General features: G+C 42.8%; 1 protein-coding gene across 3 annotated transcripts in view; it reads left to right on the top strand.

Moving 5' to 3' along the window:
• The first annotated feature begins 2004 nt into the window (after positions 1-2004).
• Zfp407 (zinc finger protein 407) overlaps positions 2005-19664 on the top strand; it is a 399166-nt gene continuing 381506 nt past the window's right edge. For 2 of the 3 annotated variants that reach the window (XM_008772221.4, XM_063277292.1), the window contains exon 1: positions 2005-2143. The gene's annotated coding sequence lies outside the window, so the exon portion shown is untranslated. The remainder of the gene's footprint in view (positions 2144-19664) is intronic. The other variant, NM_001427664.1, reaches the window with a different exon arrangement.

The following is a 19664-nucleotide window of genomic DNA, read 5'->3' as shown; positions in this document are numbered from 1 at the left end:
GGTCTCTGTGTCAATCGCTGTTACATAAAGGTCTTTGATGAGGGTTGAAAGATAATCTGTGTCTCTGTATGAAAGATAATCATGCGCCTTTTTTCCTGTTTTGTTTGTAAAATCTGTTTTTGAAAGGAAGGTATAATTACAAGTGACTTCTAGCCAAATGTAACAGATCTGTGTAGTCCTTTGTGTTGACAGTGACATTTATCACCAGAGAATGACCTCCTAGTGTGTCATACTACATTTGGGCTTTGGTATGTATGACGTGCTGAGGATCAAACTCAGGGCCTCACACCTCACACACATGCTCTCTCACTGACCTGTCTCTAGTCTTTTTTTAAGACAGGGTTTTTCTAACCCTGTCTGTCCTGGAACTCACTCTGTAGACCAGGCTGACCTTGAACTCAAGAGATCCACCTGTCTCTGCCTCTCCAGTGCTAGGATTAAAGGCATGCACCACCACTGCCCAGCTTATGTCTCTAGACTTAAATTGTCAGGTAAAGTCAATCATTTTGTCCCTGCACTTAAATCACATGGGTGCAAAGATGAATTCAATCCTATGATGCTGTGGTAATTATTGACTATTGTGGCTGGAGTCAGGGAAATGATCCTCAATGGCTCATGTGCTGGGCCATATCTTCCCAGGCTGTTGGAAGTGCTTGGAAGAAGATTGTGAAACTTTTGAGACATGGGGCAGAAAAGGGTTACTAGGGGAGGGCCCTTGAAATTTATTATCACCTCTGGTTCCTGCCTGAGGCTTGTTTCCCTGATCTGCCTAAGAGTACCAGCAGCCACAAGCTTCTGTTAACCTCTGAGGAAGCCACTACCCATTCCTTCCTCAGCATAGGAATGTATACTCTCGAACTCTGAGCCAAAATAAATCCTTTAAACTGCTTTTGTTAGGTGTTCGAGCATTTTGTTACAGGGGTTAAGGATATACTTTCCTATCCAGCATCCATCCTTCCTCCCTCCCTTTCTTTCTCTCTCTCTCTCTTTCTTTTTTTTTTGGAGACAGGGTTTCTCTGTGTAGTCCTGGCTGGCTGAGATTCAGAGATCATCCTGCCCCTGCCTTTTGAGTGCTGAGATTAAAGGCGTGTGACATCACCACCCCGTCCCTTCTTTTCAAATTATTATTTAGCTTATATACTCGTCCTGTCCCAACTCTGCTAACTGTAGGTACTGTGGAAATTATTTAAGAGCCAGGGACCACTGGAGTGCCACATTCACGGAGTGCCAAGTCCACGGTATTTTTATTTTTAAGATTAGACGTGTAAACCAATTTTGGTATGACGTGTGAGTCAGCACTATAGACTAGAAAAGGTTGATTCGAGTTTAGAGTTATGTCCCACTTTTACTAGCTGTGTAATCTTGGAATCGGTTATTTGATTCTCTTAGATTGCGATTCCCTACCGTGGATACGTGAATCACATTTAAAATTCAACAAGATTATTCTCAGGAACCATTAGATTCGCGGCTCCCTGCGGTCAACACATGAAAGACCCCATTCTGGTGTCGTTGGATTATCTGTGTTCATTATCTGAGGTAGCACTCTGTCACTCACAGCGTTCATATAGGAACCACAGGGGCTCTAAGCCAACTCTTTGAGGGACCCGATGCAGAAGGAAGGCCCTAGCGCAGGCCCCGCCCCTGCCCTTCCCAGCACCGCCCTCGGGTTCGAGGGATGGAGACAGGGCGCGGGTGCTGCGGGTACCGTCCCACTGAGCATCCTCGGGAAGGCGACTGTCCTCCCACGAAGAACCGGCCGTCAGTGAGCCAAAACAGCATCTGCCCTACAGATTGACTCTCTAGGCTTTCCGTTTCCCTTCCAGCAGGGAGGGTGGAACTTCCTGTTTTCTCCCTAGGAACTTCCGGAAAGTACCGATGGGTTGAAAACAAATCGACACGCAGAGCCGCCGGCCATTCGAGGAAAAACAGAGAACGTGAATTTAGGTCTTTAGCCAAGGCAATTGTGAAATCTTTGTTTTTCGGTTATGGTGTTCCGTGCTCCATCCAGCGTAGTCGCCCTGGGAACCGCCGGAAGTCGCTCAACGGAGAGACAGGAAGTCCCGCCTCTTCCTCCCAGAGGGAAGACGGTGAGCCGGAGGAGTCAGTCAGAGGGCCGAGCAGGAGCGATTTCCACGACAAACAGGTGAGTTATTCTCCGGCGGGGCGGGGAGTCTGGGGGCGGGGATGGTCCGGCGTCCGCTCGGGGTCCGGGGGCGGCGGCCTGCGGGCCCGGGCGGGTGGCGAGGCGTCCGGAACCCGCGGGCCGGCAGCGCTCCCGCCCCCTCCCCCGCCTCCGCCCCTCCCCGCCGGGCCCGACGCCGCCCCGCCGCACGCCGGGACCCACGCCCTCGCCTGTCGGCGGCGCACGTCCCGCTGCCCCGGCGCCCTCCGCCCCGCGCTGCAGCAGTCGGCGCTGCGGCGGCCTCGCGCCCTCTCCGGCCTCTCGGGCACGGGTTTGCCCTTGCCTGGCGCGTTGACAACCTTGCTCAGAGTCTCCACGCAGTCCTCGGCTCCGAGATCTGGCCGTTCTCCTCTTCGTCCCGAGGGAACACGCTTCCGAAACCGTAGCGCTGCCCCGCGTCCGCTCCGAGGGACTGGCTTCCCTCAGAGGCTCCGGGCCGTCCGCTTCTGTGCAATCCGTTCCCCTGCCTAAGCCGCTGCCACTCGCGCTTCTTCCGTTACGCCATGCTGGTGACAGGGAGCCATGACGGAAAGGGAGGTTCCTGTTCTACGCCACTGTGGGGAGACTCTGGCCGCTGCGGTGATCGACACTGGGCAGCCTGGCAGTGGGCAGCCTGGCAGTGGGCAGCGCGCCCCTTCCCACTTACCTCTGCGTCCTCAGGAGCACGGGGTGGCGGTGCTTCCCTCTGTCTGATCACCTTGCTGGGCGTTGGGAGCAGTAGCTGCTGACCCCTGTTGGTTGTGTTGAGTTTTGAATGGCCCGTTTCTTGGAAGAGTTCTGGAATAGGAGGACCCCTTGGAGCTGGAATCTGTGAGCACACCACTAACACAAACACACACAAACACACGCTGGAATCTGTGAGCACACCACTACACACACACACACACACACACACACACACACACACACACACACACACACACGAGTTATAACTTTTTAGCATATACTTGACAGGGCTAGGCACAGTATGTACCTAATTAGTGGGATGGCAGACCATTTGGAAACAAAATACTGCTTAGAAAAGATTCGAAGATCTCCTGTTAGCTGCACATACTCTGCATAGTTCATAAAGCAAGGCGGCCTTGTTTAGTAGTAGTTACTCTCAATGTACAAACATCCGTTAAATAACTCGAACAAAATTAATGTCCACATTCAAATGTTTAGTCCTAAGTCTTGTTACAAATAGGACTTTAAGTCAGTCAAAACCCATCACTACAGTTGACACCCAAGAACTCTTGAGTGCACAACCTTGTCCTCAGAGAAATACTATATCAGCACTAGATTGTGTTGCCAAACTCTGTACAAACTCTCTGCTATAACAGGTGTAATAATAGTTTACAACACTGATTCCATTAAAATTATTTTTATTGAGAAGGCATTTTTTAAACTTTTTATTTTTTCATTTTTTGGATTTGTAGAAAAGTTGCAGGGTAGCACAGAGTGAATTTGGTACTAAAGCAGTGTCTCCACTTCGAAAGCAGCACTCCTGTTTGTGCCAGCCATCATTCTAGGTGCTGGAAAAGATGGTTTTGAGATCTGGTTTAGAGACAGCTATTTTAAGGTGTTTTGAAACCTCAAAGCCTATCTGCAGTGACACACCTCTGAAGTGGCAACTTAAAAGTTCTTTGGAAATCAGTTGTGTTAGATGGTGTTTTGCTAAGGCAGACTCGTGAAGGAATGTTTAGCCGAAGCAGACACAGGTGAAAGGAGGTTCTGCTAAACAAGCACGTGAAAGGACATGTGATGAAGGATTCTTCACTAATGACACACATACATGTAATGGCACACCTCACATTTCGTAGTTGAACTCCATTTGTTAGGACTCCATGAGAGAAACTCCACAAATGTGCCAGTTTGTCTTACTTCCTTGCACCCAGGATGGTTAACAGATTATGTCCGCTGAGACAGACCTGTGGAGGACACATGATGCTTGGAGGGTATAAATAGGCCCACTAGGCAGTGACTAAGGCTAAGCTTGACTTGCTTACATAGCTAAACGGTTCTTGGTCTCGAGTCTTCGTTTTTGCTGAGAGAGGCACTGCAGAGAACTTCTGTCATTCCTGCTGTTCTCTCCTACTGACTTGTGCTGATTTGGCTGAGGCCTGGCCCTTGCTGCTAGGTCGTGCCACCGCTACTACTATCTGGAGACTGCCGAACTAACTCTACTGGTGCACCCATGAAGTGTTTACCAGTGGATTGAGCTGCCATTACTGACCTGTGAACTAAACTATGGATTGCCAGACAGCACAGATGGAAGATGCTCAAATGAACCATTTCTTTTTCTAAACAGCTCCACTGTCCCATATCCTTTCTCTTCTACCACCCCCAGTAGGTGGCAGACTAGAAGAGAGCTTAAAACATTTGGAAACCCTCATTAAAAGTAGGCTTTGAAAAAATTAAAGTTACATATGTCTTCCAACAAGGCCATGCCTCATACTTCTTCCTTGGAGTTGTACCACTGTGGACAGTCACAGTGAACCTTGTCCTGCTTCTCTTTAATGGTGTTGATCTCTTTTAATAATTACAGTGTTTTCTATCCTTGTTTTGTCCACAACTTGAAAGGTGTTCTTACCCCTCTCTTAGCTAGATTGCCTGTTTTTTTTTTTTTTTTTTTTTTTTTTGGTTTTTTTTTTTTTTTTTTTTTTCTTTTTTTTCGGAGCTGGGGACCGAACCCAGGGCCTTGCGCTTCCTAGGTAAGCGCTTTACCACTGAGCTAAATCCCCAGCCCCGATTGCCTGTTTTTCAAATCCCTGTGCTCTGGTTTTTTTTTTTTTTTTTTTTTTTTTTGGTCCTTAATGTAAATCAGGTTAAAAGTATGCTGTGATGTTTTGAAATCTTCCCTAAATATAAGTTAGTTCATTACTTTTGAATTGAGCATTGCTCATATTTTTCAGAACACAGGCAAACTACAGGAGGTTGTTGGCCAGAACGTAACAAGAATGTCCTCCAGTCTAATACCCATAGGGTACATGGTCCCTCTGGAAGGTCACCAATGAAGTCTTTACTCCCTGCATTTCTATTAACATCCGGTCTTTAAATGTCTGAAGACAACTGCCTGTTACTCTGTGTATGTAACAGTCTAGATAATTTTTTGTATTCCTTTTGCATTGGCTGTGACTAAAATACCTGACAGAACCCCCAGGGGAGAAGTTTATTAGCTCTTGTTTCAGGGAGCTGAAAGGAAAGACAACATGGTGGAGCTCAGGCAGAGCCCCTATAGAGTAAGGCACTGTGGTGGAGCTCAGGCACAGCCCCTATAGAGTAAGGCACTGTGGTGGAGCTCAGGCACAGCCCCTATAGAGTGAGGCACTGTGGTGGAGCTCAGGCACAGCCCCTATAGAGTGAGGCACTGTGGTGGAGCTCAGGCACAGCCCCTATAGAGTAAGGCACTGTGGTGGAGCTCACTGCACAGCCCCTATAGAGTGAGGCAGTGTGGTGGAGCTCAGGCACAGCCCCTATAGAGTGAGGCACTGTGGTGGAGCTCAGGCACAGCCCCTATAGAGTGAGGCAGTGTGGTAGAGTTTGTGGCAGTATGGGCATGTGCTGCCGACCAGGAAACAGAGAAAATAGGTTGCACTCAAAGGTATAACCCTGAAAGGCCTGCTCCTGGTGCTCTTTTTGCCCAATAGTCTCTACTTCCTAAAGGATTTACAAGTTTCAAAATGTGGCTACCGGCTGGCACCAAGAGGTAAAAACCGAGCATGTGGGGACATCCCAGATTCAAATATGACACAGCCCATGTCTTATGTGTATATAGTACCTTTATTAAAGGTTTCTTTTGGTGAAGCCTTGTTTGTTATCCTACAACTCCACTGTGTCACTATTGCAATTAGAGTGTGCTTCTACCAGCTCCGTTTAACTAACTCCCTATAGTACAGCCACACAGAGCTGCAGAGGAGACTGTCGTTGAAGGCCATATCAAAGTATGAAGAGATTTACAGCTTCCTATAGTGACATCCGGAATTTTCCTACATGTGGCTTGGTAGGAGGAATCCTAGGGAGGGTGGACATGGATGGTCCCCAACAGGAGGCTTTAAGTCTCCTTTTTAGTATTATCGCTTTTACGCACATGATTATTTTCTCATGTAATGTTACTTTTTAATAATTTGGGTCTCGTGTGCCTCAGAGAATTAGAAGTTTCTGAAATACTTGATATTACTTGGTATACTTGGTACTCTGAAAGACTTGGTATTAAGGAGTAATAAAATATAGCAAAAAACAATTCAATGAAAACAACAATGTTTTGAGCTCTTAGTTTATATAAACTTTTTAGTCATCAACATATCCTCTGAGCTGTGTACTACACTTTATCAACTATGGTGTAGTCAATTTAGGGTAAGCAGTTTGTGCAATGCTATGCAACTCTTAAATGGTGTTGCTGGGATTCCGGTCAAGGCAGTGACTACAAAGCCTCTGTAGTCACTAAGCCAGCACATTGATTTCCACAACATTGGACTTTACTCCTCCAACAGTTAACTTTGTTTTTAACTGTATAAGTCCTTAGGTGTCTGATTGTAGACATTTTACTCCCAGAGAGTCTATAATCTTGTTATCATAAAATATGGTAAAGCCCGAGAGGAGGTAGGTTCAGTTTATGGAGGAGTTAGGAAGGAGCCTTGTGGAGTCCACAGTACCCTCCGAGGACAGGATATTCTAGGAGACTGTTAGGGTAGCTGAGCAGAGCCATAGGAAATACAGTGGTCAGAAGCAGGGCTCAAATTGTCAAGAGACTTTCAGGCTCACTTAGACTACTTTATACCTTAAAATTATAGTTGTTTATACGTGTGGTTATGAACAAGTAGGAACTTAATTATGGGATGTCTTTATGTAATTAGAAACAGTCACGTACAGGATAATAAAAGACTTGAATATTGAAGGTGAAACTTTTTTAAGTGTTTAGAAGATCATCCAGAGCAATAGTTATAGGACTGAGATTCTTAATCACAGAAGGTACAAGGGACAGGCGTATGTTTGATAGTGTTAATGTGGATGATGGAATGTGAAGCAGACCCATCCAGAAATGACCAGACAATTGAATGTGTCAGTACACATTACTGACAAAAAGCTGAAACTGTCTGGATGGGCTGACATAGAACTATCATGTCAGTAAGAATAGGAAACCAGAACTAGGGAAATGGCGGGTGAAAAAGGTATCTGCTGAAGCGTGATGAGCCTATGTGATAAGTTGGTGCACGTCTGTATTCCCAGTACTACAGCGAGGTGAACTGCAGACAGGAGGACTGCTAGGAAGCTTGCAGGCGGGCTAGCCAGGAAAACAACCCAGTAGCCGAAAAGGTGGAAAGTGAGAACTGACTTCCACGTTGCTGTCTAACCTCTGCACATGCATGCCCATTCGCTTCCTTCTCCCACTAGCCACCACAGGAAATATGAATGTAGAAATGTTAAGTTAGTATCAGTTAGGAAGAACAAACGTATCATTTTTTGAAAAAAATTTATGTATGAATATTGTGCGTGTATATATGGTGCATGCCAGAGGAGGGCATCAGATCCCATTACAGATGGTTGTGAGCCACAGTGTGGGTGCTGGGAATTGAACTAAGGACCTCTGGAAGAACAGCTAGTGCTCTTAACTGCTGAGCCATCTCCAGCCCCTGGTGTGTAATTTGTACATTAGGTTGGCAACAATGTAAAAGGCCTGAAAATATTGTTGGGAGGGCAGAAAGCAGAATACTTACTACAGTAAGACAAGGAGTGGGAGTGTGAATTGATAGGGATGGGGGCTGTGTGCACTCTGATCCATTAATTCTCCGAGCTTTGTTGTGTTTGTAGATAATATCTTGTCTTGTAGCCTTGACTGACCTTGAACTTGAAATCCTGCATGCACCACCAGAGTGTTGCTGCTAGTAGTCTTTGCTGTTGTTTGCCAACATTCCTGGAGAGTTGATGCCATTCATTCATTCATTCATTCATTCATTCATTCATTCATTCATTTATTTGACAGGATCTTACTAGGTAGCCCTGACTGGCCTGGAACTTTCTATGTAGACCAGGCTGACCCCAAACTCACAGAACTCTCTATCTGCTTGTATCCCAGTGCTGGGCTAAAGGCTTGGGCCATTAAACCCTGTTATGGTAATGTTTGAAAAACATTGCCCCAGGGAAATTTACCTGAGTGCCTGGAGACAAGAGCTCAAGGAAAGCCCTAGTCTGGTGTGTTGTGCAGGCGATAATCCCAGTTGCTCTGGAGGCTGAGGGATCATCTCAGGTTTGAGACTAGCCACAGTTAACTACCTTGGTAACTTTGTCAAAGAAGGAAGACCCTCTTTCAAACTAAAGAAACAAAAACAAATACAGAGGGGAAACAAAGTAAATGTAGAAGACTGAACATTGTGTTCTTCCCCGTCCTAACCTTTAAAGTTCAGAAACACAGAACAGAGTTGCATTACCGATAAGAGTACAGACATAATGAAAATCAGTTAGCTTTCTGGGCTGTGCTTGGCTAGCATATGCAAGGCATGGGATCCATACTCAGCAATAAAGGAAACACCAAAAAACCAAAGACAAAATGAGTCAAGTTAGTGAGTTACACTTTGTAGTAAGAGCAAAGTGGGGACAGAGGGTCTACATGGAAGGACTCAGTTGTAACACATTCCTTCTTAAGTTGGCCTGTGCTTCAGCTCTTAGAAGATTTCTGAGTGCATGCCTGTCTGAGGGTACTGTTTGAAGTTTACATGAGAAAGGTGAGCTGGCGATGAAGCTGTGATCTTGAAGTGTGAGAGATCCTGACTCCTAAGTGCTGTCAGGAAAGCCGGTTTAGATGATTTTGATGGTTGGTTTTCCTTAGCACTTACTGTTTCAGGCACTGGCCTGAGCACATTACTGCCAAGTTGATGTGCTACTGAGTAACTGATTTTCCACATGGGGACCCTCTGGCAGCAAGCTTCAGTACCATTGCCTAAAGCACAATTTGCCTATGGGCCTGGTGATAAGGGGGCAAGCAACCCAGCTGTTCAGTGCCATGCAGGATTAAAGGGAAAAAATGATGCACAGATAAACAGACAAACCAAACCAAAGGAGGGTCAAGATAGGAGTGAATGAGTCCACAGGAAGACTGCTGAGGGAAGTTCTTCGTTCCTTCCAAGTTACTCTTTACCTCTGTGGGTTTGTTTTCAGAGCAACACATGTCTTTATCATTGTAGTAGATGACAGACTTCCCCAACTTTTCTGGCTCGTTGGAAAGTGGTAGCTAATGTCATTCCCTATAGCTTGGGTTACTCTACTTTTGTGAAGACAGTTTGTTGAGAGAAGGGGCCATATTTGGGAAATCATACTTGCCAGTTTTCCCCTTTGATTTTGATAGCTCTGTGTGTCAAGTCACGTACGTGCACTTCAGAACCAAGTAGCACTACTGTTTTTGTTTGATAACCAAAGTGCTAAAATTGTCAAAATCTTGAGATGTGTCAAGCATTTGCAATTAGGGGATGTTATAGTTTCTGACAGACTTAGTCCCTTATCAAATGGTGACAGACCATGAGAGACCTTCCAGGACAGAGTTTTCTGCATTTAAGACACAGTAAGTGATGACAGGTGATCCCTTCTAGGCATATGTAGAGTACATGTGGTACATGTGGGTATATTTTGGGCCTTAGAAACAGCAGTGTTTTAGGTACTCAGGCTCTTCTTGTTTTATGGATATTTGTGAAAGCTACATGGTCCCCATGCTCTAATTTTGAGTGCTTTGCAGCATGTTTGATGTTCGTGCTTCTCTTTGGTTTCCTCTTAGACAGTGCTTTTTTTTTTTTTTTTTTTTTTTTTGGTAAAAATATTTTTAAATGAAGCTAGGTAAGGTGATTAGAAGCATGGTAGGGAAAGAGGAATTCAGGCTAAGTGGCAGTGGTTTAATCAGCAAGAGTAACTCAAGCTCAGCATGCTGTTCAGTTACTAATTGTTGTGTAGAGAGAACCCTGATAACTATAGCTGGAACTGTGGTTGAAATCTGGAAACAGTAAGAACCGCTTCTTTGGAAGTACACAGTTCATTAATTGTTTCTGCTGATTGTGACTTATGGGGCAGAATTTGAAGTATATTGGATCAGTTATTTTTCAATGAAGAATATCAGTTAAAGGAGTGCATGTTAATTTAAAGTATAATTATAAGACCATTAGAATTTAAAGTAGGATGGTAATGCAGTTTTAAAAATAGCTTAGAAATTTTAGGTCATCGAAGGAAGGAAATAGGAATGACAGTCTTTCTAAAATGAGATCAAGTGGTTTTCATTAAGAACCTTCAGAAACAGGATCTGGTATCTTTTATGTATTTATTGTGACACTAGGACAATGCTTGCTAAAAGTGTGGCATTGGAAGAAATTTTGTATGGCAAATTGTGGTTCTGACAAGTATCTTTGGAGACCTGTGTGGTAGTTTTGTATAAATATGTTCATTATGTTTTTTGATTGGCCCTTACCCTCAACATACTTCTCCTTTACAATTCTAGGGTCCAGTTCTTAAACATTAGATGTATTCTCATTCTGTCTGTCTGTCTGCCTGCCTGCCTGCCAGCCTGTCTGTCTTTCTCTTTCTTTTTCTGATGAGTTAGGGCAGCTCAGTAGTTCCTGAGTAAAGCTCCTAAGAACCCGGCAGAGAATCCTTTGAAAGGATTCTTTTCTGCTACAGACAGAAAAAGCTTCTCAACTCTGAATCTCTCTGTGGAATTCATACCTTTTTTCACTAGCTATGCTTGTAAAGGATGGGCTGGTATTGATACTAGAAGACAAAAGCACAACACATCCAGATAAAGGTCTGTTTGCACCGTGGGTGCTAGGAACCAAACTAGGGTGGTCCTAAAGTGTTCTCTTTACTGTGAGAACTGACTGGTGTCGTTTTCATTCTTCCAATTTTAGTCTTTCAGTCCTTTTGATTGGTATAAGTTAATGCTTACTCTTTTCCTCTAAAAGCATCTATAGTATCAATTGGAGTTTTTTTTTTTTTAAGTGTTATTTTGCTTTTTATGTGTGTGGTATGTGATGGTGCCTTCAAAGGCAAGACGACGATGTTGGTGACATTGTGGAGAGCTATGTAAGCCACATACAAAGTCACTCTGTTCTCCCATTCTCATTTCTTAATGTAAAAGTAACTTATCTGCCAGATGTGTCGTCTCAGAGGCTTACTGCTGAATAAACTTACCCTTTCTAGTTCTCTCTGAGCTCCGACTGGCTAGTCCAACTCAGATATTCTGGCCCAAACCCCTTTCCAAGTTGACTAAATCAACCTGGCTTTTCTTGGCTTCCGAATTGCTCTGCTTGGCCTCAAACTAACTCTGGCAATTAGTTCTAATCTTCTGGCTCCTTCTCATTTTCTCGTTTGTTTTGTCTTCACCTGTAATCTGTCTCTCTAAAATTATCCTGCTAAAACTGCCCACCTCTGACCTGCAGGGAACTGTATCAACTTACAAACTAAAACTCAACTCCACTTCTCTGACTGAGTAGAACTCAGTCAACTGTAGTCCACTGTGAGCTGACTCAGCTCCACTGCATTAAACTCAACTGACTGTGCTCTCGCTCACTCGCTCTCTTGCTCTCTCCCCCTTCCCCTGCTCTCCTAAGTCACCTTTTTTCCTCTTCTTGTGAGGATTGAGCATATTCTGTCTCTTGACTAATTCTGTCAAATCCTTTTCTGATTCGCCACTCAATTAGACATTGCCTTCAAACACGGCCGCCTTATTCTACAAACTAACTTTACCTTCTCTTTTGGGGTTTATTAAAGGTGTGTACTAAGGGTGTGTCTGCATTCCAGCCATAGCACACAAACTTAGAAGGTCTTTGGATGTGATCCCTTGCCAGAGCAGCTGTGTTGCTGGATTAAAATTCCTCTACATTTTAGTTTTTGTTTAAGAGCTATTCTAAATTTAATAGAAAGATGTGAAAATAAACCCAGAAAAATTTCTAGGATACCTGTTTATGTAACTTATGTATCTGTTGTCGGTTTGCACTCCCTCCCCTGCTTTGTTCTGTTGGAGATAAAATCCAGCCTTGTACATGTTAGACAAATCCTGTGTCACGGAGTTGGCATCCCTTACCCTGCCCTCTTGTTTTCTCAATTTGTTTTTTTCCTAGACATCTAGTCTTCATAGACACATGCTCCTCCTCCTCTATATGTCTAAAAACAGCCCCACATATGTATGTGTTATAACCCTTTGCTCAGGAACACTCAGTTGATAACCTCTTAAGAACAGATATAGCCTTAACTGGGCAAGATGTTGCTTTCCTTTAATACCAGCATTTTGAGAGGCAGAAGCAGGAGGGTCTCTATGAGTTCCTGGCTAGCTACACCTACATAATAAGACCGTGCCTCAAAAAAGCCAAGCCAAACCACAAACAATCTAATGGAGATGCCCTTTTATATTACTGCAGTAGTCCTGTGAGTTTTGTAAATGTACATTGACTATTGTGAGTTGACATGAAAACGTCTTTATTACATTGCCAGCACAGCATTTATTCTTCAGATTCTGTATCTAGCCTTCTTATCTCCTTAGCCTCCTTCCATACTCTCTTTCATGACATTGAGCTTTTGAGGCCGGTAGGCCTTCTCACCATTTTTTTTTCTTTAAACTAAAGACTCCTGGGGCTGTGCTTGTTGGTTGTTTTCACCCAGCCAAGATAGTGCCATTTATTTTCCTACTTTACAATTACTAAATTGTATTTTATTTTCTTACCTTGGAACTAATCAGTGGTATATGGACAGACAGTTTAAACATCATGCACACATTGTGTTCCATATAAATATTTTTCAGGCTTAGTTCTATTGATGAATCTTGTCTGATACACTTTTTGTTAACATAACTTTCTCCTTGTGGCACTCCTTTGTGTTTGGCTGTTGTACCTGTATCTGAAAGGGAGCTGACCTATAGACTCACTTGTCTTCCATTTTACCTTTACTACATCTCTCTTATCTCTCAGTCCACTTACCCATCTTTTCATCCGTCGGTTCATCCATTGGTCCATCATCTGTCCGTCCGTCCGTCCGTCCATCCATCCATCCATCCATCCATCCATTCATCATTCCATTGTCAAGTCATTGAAATTCATTGTTCACTCAGATTTTTAACAAGTCGATAGTGCTTACTCTTTTTTTTTTTTTTTTTGGTTCTTTTTTTCGGAGCTGGGGACCGAACCCAGGGCCTTGCGCTTCCTAGGTAAGCACTCTACCACTGAGCTAAATCCCCAGCCCCGATAGTGCTTACTCTTGCTTCTATGTTTTCCTAATATCTTTCTTTTAAAGCATCTTCCTTCATTTTGACAAAATGTATTACAGATTCATCATGGCCAGTCCTGGAGTCATCCTGGCCCTGTTAAGTGGAGAATGGGCACCTAGTGTGCTCATGAGGTGTTACTGGTTCTCCTCCAGCCAACACCAACTTTCTCTCTTGTAGGTTTAATATGAGATCCTGGGAGCCATAGGTTGCTGTGTTAGTGAGGGTTTGGTGTTCTTGCTGTTTGACCAGGCTGAGATCTGAAACATCTGACTGTAATTATGTTCCCTGACCTCTTGTATTTGTGGTGTTTGCATTCGGAGTTTCATCTGAGCAGCAGTGTTGCAGGTGTGCGTTCCCAGTGTGCCCTCTTCCCTTTGATAGCAGTCATCATTTCCTGTAACTCAATAGTGGGAAGTAACTTCTTTTCGTAAACTTCACACTTAGCCAACTCCTTTCCTAAAGGATATTTTGGAAAGTATGGAAAAAATGCCAGGATTTGGAGAAAAGAATTACCTATAATTTCACAACTGAGAGGAAAAAAATTAACCTTATTATATAAATGGACTTGAGTAGAACTATATTCATTTAAAAATTTAATGCTAAAGGTTTTCTACTTTCTAAATATACTTTCTTAACACTTAGATCTTTGGTACCTAATAATTTATATTCCAAATGTCTTGAGACTTGATAGTTTTATATGGTGTGTTAGCTTATTGACATCTGGAATTACAGTGTTTTCCAGATTTCTTCCCAAATGAGTAGTTCTGGTCTTTCCTGCCGTTCTTTGTGCTCCATCTCTTCCAACAGACCTGACAGGTCCGACACCGCAGTGTTACGCTCCTTCTTCCTTCCTTTTGTCGCTTTGGTATTTGCTACAGCTCCTCAGATTTATATTTTCAAGATCCCATTTTTCTTTTTTTCTGCTTCAATTAGAAACACAATCTATTACTAAGAATGTCGTGTCTGAGTGCGCAGTAGCCCACGTTGACACGGGACTTTTGATGGGGTTTCGGAATCTTAGTCTCACTGCCTTGTGTCTTCCTGCTGACCTGCCCAGTTGAGATAAAAGCAAAGGCTTCTCTTTGTAGCGTCGTGTTCTCCCTCATGAGTGTTAAAACTCTCACTGTAACGATTCTTTAATTTTTTGTACTGCCACGGCTTCCACTTTCCTCAGCATTCACACGTGGTATTTTCATCTTCTTGCTTTTGAAAGAGAAGAAGGGAGAATTTAAGGAACATAGTCTAACTTTTTTCTTGGAATGATTTTTCTAAGTGCCTGCATTATAAATTCTTGAAAGTCTAGGGTCTAATGGAAACACTTAATGAGAAAAGCGGGGCTCCATCACATCTAACCTCCCCACCCCTGTTTTTAGTGAATAGACCGTTTAAACTAAATTAAGTAAAGGGCATAAATTCTGTTGTTTCAGTTTTAATATTTCATGACTGATTTTATAGATGAAGTTATATTTTATAATAAATAGGAAGAAGAATTTATACAGCCTGTTCTAGATGATGTGAAACAGCAAATCCCATTTCTCTGTAGCTATAAAGAAAATTCATTATAATGTCTTTAGTTGATGGTTTCATTGTGATTAGTTACACTGATAATAAAGCAACCTTTTCAGATACCAGAAGACACACTGGACACACTGGTAACGTGTGATTTTAGCACACGAGACACACTGGACACACTGGTAACGTGTGATTTTAGCACACGAGACACACTGGACACACTGGTAACGTGTGATTTTTAACACACGAGACACACTGGACACACTGGTAACGTGTGATTTTAACACACGAGACACACACTGGACACACTGGTAACGTGATTTTAACGACATTGAGTTTTTCTCATTTTTTTTTTTTTTACTCAAGAGTCATCACACCTTTACCTTATCCCTTTTATTTCTGATCCAATAATTTTTTTCTTAAAAATTAGATGGAAATACTACCAAAGTATTGATTTTAAAATTGCCTTTAAAAGGATAAAGTGAATTTTAACTTTTTGTGGAGAATTTTTCTGTGTGAAACGTATTTGTCAGACATAACAGATACAGAGTTGTCCTAAAGTTAATTTAAGGACTGGATTGTTTTAATGTATTTAGAAAGTAGCACTTTAGATGTGAAAGTTTTAACAAAGGGCAGGTGTGAGGGATGAGCCAGCTGTATAGTAGCCACTTACCCTGTGACTGTACTGTATAGTAGCCACTTACCCTGTGACTGTCCTGTATAGTAGCCACTTACCATGTGACTGTACTGTGGCCAGCACATCTCCGTGAGCGTGGTCTAAGGATGGGAATCTCAGATGATGGTATTAATGTTTTCATTCTAGTCTAAGCATTAAACACGTTTGAATTTTTAACTTGCAGGCAAAATTGAGTTAGATATTGAAATATTTGCATGGTTTTCCTCTGGAATAAAAGTAAATTCTGATTTAATTTGGGTGGGAGTCTAGTCTCTTCTGATTCCTAGGCATGGGAGGATGCAGTTCTAGCCTGCTTATCTTTTTATGTTCTTAGACTCTGTCCGGAGAGCGTTCTTCGAAGATTTATTATATTAGGTATATGTAGGTGTGTCTGAATGTGGGTTTGTTCAACAAAGGTCTATGCAGAGGATAGAAGCCTTGGATTCCTTGGAGTTGGAGTTAGGTGATGTGGGTGCTAGGAACTGAACTTGGGTCCTTGATCCATCTTTCCAACTCTGGAGTGGTCCTCATCATTGTCTCCTCACCTCCTCTTCCTTCTCCTCCTCCCCCTCCTTTTCCCCCCTCTCTTCCTCCAGAGCTAGAAATGGCATGCCTGATATATTGGTGGTAGTCTTACACAGCCTGTATATATATAGGTGGTAGTCTTACACAGGCTGTATATATATAGGTGGTAGTCTTACACAGGCTGTATGTATATAGGTGGTAGTCTTACACAGGCTGTATATATATAGGTGGTAGTCTTACACAGGCTGTATATATATTGGTGGTAGTCTTACACAGGCTGTATATATATAGGTGGTAGTCTTACACAGGCTGTATATATATAGGTGGCAGTCTTACACAGGCTGTATGTATATTGGTGGTAGTCTTACACAGGCTGTATATATATAGGTGGTAGTCTTACACAGGCTGTATATATATTGGTGGTAGTCTTACACAGGCTGTATATATATAGGTGGTAGTCTTACACAGGCTGTATATATATAGGTGGTAGTCTTACACAGGCTGTATATATATTGGTGGTAGTCTTACACAGGCTGTATATATATAGGTGGTAGTCTTACACAGGCTGTATATATATTGGTGGTAGTCTTACACAGGCTGTATATATATAGGTGGTAGTCTTACACAGGCTGTATATATATAGGTGGTAGTCTTACACAGGCTGTATATATATTGGTGGTAGTCTTACACAGGCTGTATATATATAGGTGGCAGTCTTACACAGGCTGTATATATATATAGGTGGTAGTCTTACACAGGCTGTATATATATAGGTGGTAGTCTTACACAGGCTGTATATATATAGGTGGTAGTCTTACACAGGCTGTATATATATTGGTGGCAGTCTTACACAGGCTGTATATATATTGGTGGCAGTCTTACACAGGCTGTATATATATAGGTGGTAGTCTTACACAGGCTGTATATATATAGGTGGTAGTCTTACACAGGCTGTATATATATTGGTGGCAGTCTTACACAGGCTATATATATATAGGTGGTAGTCTTACACAGGCTGTATATATATTGGTGGCAGTCTTACACAGGCTGTATATATATAGGTGGTAGTCTTACACAGGCTGTATATATATAGGTGGCAGTCTTACACAGGCTGTATATATATTGGTGGCAGTCTTACACAGGCTGTATATATATAGGTGGTAGTCTTACACAGGCTGTATATATATTGGCGGTAGTCTTACACAGGCTGTATATATATAGGTGGTAGTCTTACACAGGCTGTATATATATTGGTGGCAGTCTTACACAGGCTGTATATATATAGGTGGTAGTCTTACACAGGCTGTATATATATAGGTGGTAGTCTTACACAGGCTGTATATATATAGGTGGTAGTCTTACACAGGCTGTATATATATTGGTGGTAGTCTTACACAGGCTGTATATATATAGGTGGTAGTCTTACACAGGCTGTATATATATAGGTGGCAGTCTTACACAGGCTGTATATATATTGGTGGTAGTCTTACACAGGCTGTATATATATAGGTGGTAGTCTTACACAGGCTGTATATATATAGGTGGTAGTCTTACACAGGCTGTATATATATAGGTGGCAGTCTTACACAGGCTGTATATATATAGGTGGTAGTCTTACACAGGCTGTATATATATAGGTGGTAGTCTTACACAGGCTGTATATATATAGGTGGTAGTCTTACACAGGCTGTATATATATAGGTGGTAGTCTTACACAGGCTGTATATATATTGGTGGCAGTCTTACACAGGCTGTATATATATTGGTGGCAGTCTTACACAGGCTGTATATATATAGGTGGCAGTCTTACACAGGCTGTATATATATAGGTGGCAGTCTTACACAGGCTGTATATATATAGGTGGCAGTCTTACACAGGCTGTATATATATAGGTGGCAGTCTTACACAGGCTGTATATATATAGGTGGCAGTCTTACACAGGCTGTATATATATTGGTGGCAGTCTTACACAGGCTGTATATATATAGGTGGTAGTCTTACACAGGCTGTATATATATAGGTGGCAGTCTTACACAGGCTGTATATATATAGGTGGTAGTCTTACACAGGCTGTATATATATAGGTGGTAGTCTTACACAGGCTGTATATATATAGGTGGTAGTCTTACACAGGCTGTATATATATAGGTGGTAGTCTTACACAGGCTGTATATATATAGGTGACAGTCTTACACAGGCTGTATATATATAGGTGGCAGTCTTACACAGGCTGTATATATATAGGTGGCAGTCTTACACAGGCTGTATATATATAGGTGGCAGTCTTACACAGGCTGTATATATATAGGTGGCAGTCTTACACAGGCTGTATATATATAGGTGGCAGTCTTACACAGGCTGTATATATATTGGTGGCAGTCTTACACAGGCTGTATATATATAGGTGGTAGTCTTACACAGGCTGTGTGCTGAACAAGTAAGTGGCTCTGCGTTCCCCGAGCTTGAGTGCTTTCCAGCTGCAGTACTAAGTGCTTTCCAGTTCAAAGTTGATTGTGTAGTGACAGTAACCGATGGGTTATGTCTGACCTTCTCAGACACTGTGACCTGTGTTCCCCACATGCACGGCTCCCCCAGGCTGGGTATGCTAACCTTCTGAGGTGAGCTGTTGGCTCAGTAGATTCCAGAGGCAGAGTGCTTCCATCTGCAATGGTCTGTTTTCAGGATACAGTAAGATATTTCCTTGATGCTGTGTGACTCTGAAACCTAAAGTAGTCCTACCCCATCAGTTTGTTAGGTGCTTCTTTAGTAACTTTCGATGTAGTGAAGTTTTTAGTCATAATGGATACCAGATCTCATTTTTGGTAGTAGGAGCGATAAATGTAAATGTTTTATTATAGTTCTGAAATAAATGGAGAGGCGTTCTGCCCTGGTAAGGCATTTCATGTGACGGATGTCATTAGGGTCTTCTCGGGTGTACCTCAGTACTGCTGTGTAGTACAGAAGCCTTCTGCAAAGGAGGGAAGGAAAAGGTACAAACGCCAGTGCAGGCGGTGTGAGCCTGAGCCACATCTTCATTTAAGAAGCCAGACAGAGAGATGGCTTTATGTTAGTTACCTGTTGCCCATAACAAAGATGTCAGCTCATTGTCTCTTCCTGTGTGTTGGATATTAGGGAGTGAGCTTGGATAGTTAGTTCTGGTTTCAGGTCTCTTCTGTGGCTACAGTGAAATTTTTGTAGGAGTTGTCATCCAAAGGGCTAATGACTCAGGGTACATGGTCTGCTACTAAAGTAATTTCTTGGCAATTTGAGGGAGCCTTCAGTTTTTCACTCATTTTGGGGAAGAGGCCTAACGTTTTTGTCTGTGGGCCTCTGTGTAGGCTGCACAGACTGCACCGGTGTTCTTGCTGTATCCTCTTGGTACTCCCTGAGGTCATGATCCTTGGGGGAAGAACAGGTAGAAAGCATGACTGCTTTGAGACCGAGTCCAGGTAGAGCACACTCACTTTGAGTGTTCTTGCTTTCTTAGGTACAGTTCACCAAGTTCATCATACTGAAAGGGAACTAAGCCTATCGAAATAGTAACAAACAATTCGTA

The sequence above is a fragment of the Rattus norvegicus genome, chromosome 18 (genome assembly GCF_036323735.1).
Source record: "Rattus norvegicus strain BN/NHsdMcwi chromosome 18, GRCr8, whole genome shotgun sequence".
Taxonomy (NCBI): domain Eukaryota; kingdom Metazoa; phylum Chordata; class Mammalia; order Rodentia; family Muridae; genus Rattus; species Rattus norvegicus.
Note: the sequence above shows the minus strand (reverse complement) of the source record. Positions and strands in the feature narration are given on the sequence as shown.